Below are 7,438 nucleotides of genomic sequence, written 5' to 3'. Positions count from 1 at the left end.
TACAATGACTGTTTCCAAATAAGGTTACATTCTCAGATACTGGAGGTTAGGACTCGGACATATCTTTTGTAGGTGGACTCAGTTCAACACATAACACCATTCAATGAAAAAAGAATAGGCTCTTCGACAAAAGGCATTAGGACAACTGTATACCCACATGCAAAGGAACAAAGCATGACTTCTTCCTCCATGTATAAAAAGTAACTCAAAATGGATCAAAGACCTAAATATAAGAGATAAAACTGTAAAGCTATAAGAAGAAACCATATTGATAAACCTTCATGGCCTTGAATTTGGTAATAAATTCTCATTTTTTATTTAATTTCATTCTATTTCATTCCTTTTTTATAATATCTAACTATTTGTATTCTCTTTTTGATATTGATCTCATACCTTCCTTTAGTTCTTTAGATCTAATTTCTTTTAGCTCTTCAAACATGTTTAAAATAGCTGAAGTCTTTGTCTAGTAAGTCCATTTTCTGGGCATCTCTAGGTACAGTTTCCATCCCCCACACACAGTTTAAATCGATCATAATTTCTTTCCTTGCATATCTTTGTTTTGTTTTTGCTGAAAACTAGACATGTTAAATGTGGATGGAGGGAATGTTCTTTGGACAGCATGCCCACCTCCTCCTCGCTGCTTCCTAGAGTAATGAGCTACACTGAGCAGAATCAGACAGGGCAGTGCTGGAGCCAAACCATTTTGGCTACCTTCAAGCTAATGGTTGACTTCCCTGGGGGCTCAGACGGTAAAGCGTCTGCCTACAATGCGGGAGACCAGGGTTCAACCCCTGGGTCAGGAAGACCTCCTGGAGAAGGAAATGGCAACCCACTCAAGTACCCTTGCCTGGAAAATCCGATGGACGGAGAAGCCTGGTAGGCTACAGTCCATGGGGTCGCAGAGAGTCCAACACGACTGAGCGACTTCACTTCACTTCAGACATGTTCAACAATACAAAGTGGGAACTCTGGAAATCAGATTTCACACTCCGCCCCCCCAGACTTGCTGTTGTTGAGTGTTTAGTGACCTTTCTGAACTAATTCTAACTGTCAGTGTTCTCTGTTGCACGTAGCCACTGAAATTTCTCCTCAGTTAGCTTAGTGGTCAGCTAATGACTGGACAGAGATTTCTTCCAGGACCTAGAATCAGTAGGTCTCCTGTCTTTGCCAAGACTCTGTGCATGCTGGGCCTCACCTTCAACACTAAGCCAGGCAGTTTACATGTTGGCCTTGGTTCTCACATCCTGCTTGCACAAATCCTCAGGGTTAAAGATGAGAGCCGAACCTCAGGCCTTCTCAGGTCTTTCTTTACTGAACTATGGCCTCACACATGTTCATGGCCTCTATTCCCAGCAGCGTATTGGGAATCTTCAGAGTATGTTGGGAATTTTCAAAGCCCCGAAAGGACACTTTAGACCCCAGTTTTTCCTTTTAAACTGATTTTTTTTTAAATTTGCTTAAACTGTTATTTACCACCTCATACTGCCTCAAGTCGAAGGGAGCCCCTAAGCCTTCTCCTTCACCAGACGGTTTCTTTCTTTCTGCCAGTAAGAGGCTCTCTTCTTTTAGTGTTTTCCTGTGTTTTCGTGTAGAGCCCCCTAGAGGGGCCCCAGTGGCGACTCACTGACAAAAATAGTGGCTTTGTTTTGCATCTTTTCTTCTGCTGTTCCTTGTTGAACACTTTAAAAGCAACATCTACAGATTAAAAAGCGTTCATTCCAAATATCTAATCTTTGCAACTTTCTCCAAATATCTGAGGTACTTTGCCTCCACCCCTACAAAAACATCAAATTTGCCATTCTAATGTTTTCAGGGGCCTTGGGATCTGCATTAGTGTGGCATCTATAAACCTGACAAGTCCTTTCTAAAAACTCAGAGAGGTCTTCATCTGTTTTGCTGCATTGTTTGAAGCTCTTTTTGCTTTGGTTCTCCTTTATAAAGTTTTGCCAAGATGCATTTATCTTCTAATAAGGGCATTCTTCCTTCATTGGGGTCTCAGTTTGGTTCAGCTCAGGGTACTGCCAAGTGGGCTTTGGGTGTAGAAGATCCTCCCTATTAAGGAAGGTTGCAATCTCTCCAATTAAATAACTCTGAGAAACCTGGTGGGCTGATCATTTGCACTTAGGTTCCCTATGAGATTAGGCTTCCCTGGTGCCTCAGACAGTAAAGCGTCTGCCTGCAACGCCAGAGACCTGGGTTCGATCCCTGGGTCGGGAAGATTCCCTGGAGAAGGAAATGGCAACCCTACTCGATTACTCTTGCCTGGAAAATGCCATGGACAGAGGAGCCTGGTAGGTTACAGTCCATGAGGTCACAAAGAGTCAGACATGACTGAGCAACTTCACTTTCACTTTCCCTATGAGATAATGGGGAAGGGAAACTGTCTTCCCCTGGGAGTGGCTTCTGGCCCAAACTGAGTGCCCTCTCAGATCTTACATGATACCAGACCAAGTACTTGTGCCCCAAAACCTAACACGGGATTTTCTAACTGACCTCTATTAGGAAGGGAAGTCGTGAGCCCCAGTGTCAGAAACTGGGGCTGGGTAGGAATGATAGATGTTGCTGCTGCTGCTGCTGCTGCTAAGTCGCTTCAGTCGTGTCCAACTCTGTGCGACCCCATGGACAGCAGCCCACCAGGCCCCCCCTTCCCTGGGATTTTCCAGGCAAGAACACTGGAGTGGGTTGCCATTTCCTTCTCCAATGAGTGAAAGTGAAGTCGCTCAGTCGTGTCCGACTAGTAGCGACCCCACGGACTGCAGCCTACCAGGCTCCTCCATCCATGGGATTTTCCTGGCAAGAGTACTGCAGTGGGGTGTCATTGCCTTCTCCTGATAGGCGCTAGAGGGTTGGATATAATTGGCATAATGGCCAGAATGGCTGGGACTGCTAGCTCAGCCAGAGGAGTTAAGGTTTCAAGCAACATATCCTCGCTCTCATCTCCTTCATTTTCCCAATGTAATAGCACAAATGCTTGCTCACAAAGGATTTCATCCCTCTTCCCCACTTCTTCACAAAATAGCTATAGAGTCATTCAAAAGTCACTGTGCAGAGGAAGTAAGAGATGAGGGTTCAAGCCCTGGGTCGGGAAGATGCCCTGGATGAGGGTATGGCCACCAGCTCCAGTATTCTTGCCTAGAGAAACCCATGGACAGAGAAGTCTGGCAGGCTACAGTTCATGGTGTCACAAAGAATCAGACACAATTGAGGTGACTTAGTACACACTCATGCACACACCAGAATTTTAGGAGCTCCATACAATTTCTAGAACATGTATGTTAATCATCTTTACACATGATGTAAATGTGGTGGGGTTTTTTTCCAACATTACCATGCTTATTTATTAAGGAGTTCTGAGAAAAAAATTGTTCAAAGTACTGCTGTGGACCTCATTTACATATGATACACTGCAAGAATTTTTATCACCCCTTATTTGACAATGCTTCCCACATAATTTAACATACCAAATAAGCCTAATTAGTTTAATATTCCTCTGAGACAGAAAGAAAACAAATAATTTGAGATGTTACAACCCCCAGGAAAACTTCAAAGTTAACTAGCTTCAAATGAACTTCATTTAGAATTTGATCTTTAGGAAGTTTATCAAAAGTATCAAAAGTTTTAACCAGTGGTAAAAGATCTCAAAAAAAAGAAAAGATCTCAGTAGCAAATACAGATCACTTAAAGAAACAATTACCAAAAGCATTTTAATATTTTAAGAAAACTTTGTCCTCTTAGAGAACCAAATTCAGGTTTTGCACCACTTTCTTAAATTCAATTTTAGCTAATCCCGATCACACACAAAAAACTTTCAGTGTCCTGCCTCCAAAAACCTTATACAATTTTCTATATGCATATTAATCTGTCCCTCACTTTTTCCATTCAGAACAAGCTCTAGAACAAAATCACATTTTTCCCTTTAACAAAATACATTTTCATGCCTCATACCTTCTTTGCTAAAGACACACACACTACATCTTGCATACTGAAATACTCTCCTTACAATTCTTAACCTTAAAACTTTAATCTCCAGTGAAAACCCAAGAAGTAATTTTGAAACTGTCAAATCAGCATTTCCTGATTGACACACTTATGCTTTAGTCTTCCTCTTCTAAGAAGGCAGAAGTTGGTAAATTTAGACATGCCTGCAATGGCACCCACTCCAGTGCTCTTGCCTGGAAAATCCCATGGACGGAGGAGCCTGGTGGGCTGCAGTCCATGGGGTCGCAAAGAGTCGGACACGACCGAATGACTTCACTTTCACTTTTCACCTTCATGCGTTGGAGAAGGAAATGGCAACCCACTCCAGTGTTCTCGCCTGGAGAATCCCAGGGACGGGGAGCCTGGTGGGCTGCCGTCTATGGGGTCACACAGAGTTGGACATGACTGAAGCAACTTAGCAGCAGCAGCAGCAATTAATGTTCTAATATTTTATCCTATTTGAAATGAGCTACATAGTCAATGATTCTCTTCATTTAACTTAGTTTCAAGTTACAAAAATCTAGAGAGACTATTTCAGATAGACGTTCCCCAAATATAATTATTCCTATGTGCTGTGCTGTGCATGCTAAGGCACCTCAGTCATGTTCGACTCTTCATGACCCCATGGACTGTAGCTTTCCCGGCTCCTCTTCCATGGGATTCTCCAGGCAAGAATACTGGAGTGGGTTGCCATGCCCTGCTCCAGAGGATCTTCGCAACCCAGGGATTGAACCCACGTCTCTTACGTCTCCTACATTGGCAGGCGGGTTCTTTACCACTAGCGCCACTTGGGAAGCCCAATTATTCCTATAGAATTTACCTAAATTTTACTTCATATACCTCTATTTTATTTACTTAAAAGCTTTGTCATTTGTTATTTTTCTTGCTGAGGAACTTTGTAGCAAGAACAGGTCTTCTTTGATTTCTAATAAACTTAGGTACAATAAAAGTAATATACTTAATGTTGATGACCCTAAGCACAAATCTGTATAAATCAAACCAACAAGCTTACACAAACTTTCATCCCAGATATTAATTTAATACTGAATATTTCCTAGATCACATGAACACAAAATTCATTCTAGCTAGAATTTTTATATTTGAGTATTTATATAAGTGCTTAATTTCCTTTAAGCTAATTCAATAGATGAACTCCCCAGGTCGGTACGTGCCCAATATGTTAATGGAGATCAGTGGAGAAATAACTTCAGAAAAAAATGAAGGGATGGAGCCAAAGCAAAAACAACACCCAGTTGTGGATGTGACTGATGATAGAAGCAAACTTCGATGCTGTAAAGAGCAAATTGCGTAGGAACCTGGAATGTTAGGTCCATGAATCAAGGCAAATTGGAAGTGGTCAAACAGGAGAAGGCAAGAGTGAACATCGACATTCTAGGAATCAGCGAACTAAAATGGACTGGAATGGGTGGATTTAACTCAGATGACCATTGTATTTAAACTACTGTGGGCAGGAATCCCTTAGAAGAAATGGAGTAGCCATCATGGTCAACAAAAGAGTCCGAAATTCAGTACTTGGATGCAATCTCAAAAACGACAGAATGATCTCTGTTTGTTTCCAAGGCAAACCATTCAATATCACGATAATCCAAGTCTATGCCCCGACCAGTAATGCTGAAGAAGCTGAAAGGTTCTATGAAGACCTACAGGACCTTCTAGAACTAACACCCAAAAAAGACGTCCTTTTCATTATAGGGGACTAGAATGCAAAAGTAGGAAGTCAAGAAACAGCTGGAGTAACAGGCAAACTTGGCCTTGGAATGCGGAATGAAGCAGGGCAAAGGGTAATAGAGTCTTGCCAAGAGAACACACTGGTCATAGCAAACACCCTCTTCCAACAACACAAGAGAAGACTCTACACATGGACATCACCAGATGGTCAACACCAAAATCAGATTGATTGTATTCTTTGCAGCCAAAGATGGAGAAGCTCTATACAGTCAACAAAAACAAGACCAGGAGCTGACTGTGGCTCAGATCATGAACTCCTTATTGCCAAATTCAGACTTAAATTGAAGGAAGTAGGGAAAACCATTAGACCATTCAGGTATGACCTAAATCAAATCCCTTATGATTATACAGTGGAAGTGAGAAATAGATTTAAGGGACTAGATCTGATAGACAGTGCCTGATGAACTATGGACGGAGGTTCATGACACTGTACAGAAGACAGGGATCAAGACCATCCCCATGGAAAAGAAATGCAAAAAAGCAAAATGGCTGTCTGGGGAGGACTTACAAATAGCTGTGAAAAGAAGAGAAGTGAAAAGCAAAGGAGAAAAGGAAAGATATACTGTCTGAATGGAGAGTTCCACAGAATAGCAAGGAGAGATAAGAAGGCCTTCCTCAGAGATCAATGCAAAGAAATAGAGGAAAACAATAGAACAGGAAAGACTAGAGATCTCTTCAAGAAAATCAGAGATACCATGGGAACATTTCATGCAAAGATGGACTCAATAAAGGAGAGAAGTGGTAGGGATCTAACAGAAGCAGAAGCTATTAAGAAGAGGTGGCAAGAATACACAGAAGAACTGTACAAAAAAGATCTTCATGACACAGATAATCACGATGGTGTGATCACTCACCTAGAGCCAGACATCTTGGAATGTGAAGTCAAGTGGGCCTTAGGAAGCATCACTACGAACAAAGCTAGTGGAGGTGATGGAATTCCAGTGGAGCTATTTCAAATCCTGAAAGATGATGCTGTGAAAGTGCTGCACTCAGTATGCCAGCAAATTTGGAAAACTCAGCAATGGCCACAACACTGGAAAAAGTCAGTTTTCATTCCAATCCCAAAGAAAGGCAATGCCAAAGAATGCTCAAACTACCGCACAAATGCACTCATCTCACACACTAGTAATGCTCAAAATTCTCCAAGCCAGGCTTCAGCAATACATGAACCATGAACTTCCAGATGTTCAAGCTGGTATTAGAAAAGGCAGAGGAACCAGAGATCAAATTGCCAGCATCCGCTGGATCATCAAAAAAGCAAGAGAGTTCCAGAAAAACATCTATTTCTGCTTTACTGACTATGCCAACACCTTTGACTGTGTGGATCACAATTAACTGTGGAAAATTTTGAAAGAGATAGGAACATCAGACCACCTGACCTGCCTCTTGAGAAACCTGTATGCAGGTCAGGAAGCAGTTAGAACTGGACATGGAACAACAGACTGGTTCCAAGTTGGGAAAGGAGTACGTCAAGACTATATATTGTCACCCTGCTTATTTAACTTAAATGCAGAGTACATCATGAGAAACGCTGGGCTGGAAGAAGCACAAGCTGGAATCAAGATGGCCGGGAGAAATATCAATCACCTCAGATATGCAGATGACACCACCCTTATGGCAGAAAGTGAAGAGGAACTAAAAAGCCTCTTGATGAAGGTGAAAGAGGAGAGCGAAAAAGTTGGCTTAAAGCTCAACAGTCAGAAAACTAAGA

The sequence above is a fragment of the Ovis aries genome, chromosome 25 (genome assembly GCF_016772045.2).
Source record: "Ovis aries strain OAR_USU_Benz2616 breed Rambouillet chromosome 25, ARS-UI_Ramb_v3.0, whole genome shotgun sequence".
Classification (NCBI taxonomy): domain Eukaryota; kingdom Metazoa; phylum Chordata; class Mammalia; order Artiodactyla; family Bovidae; genus Ovis; species Ovis aries.
This window is presented reverse-complemented; position numbering follows the sequence as displayed.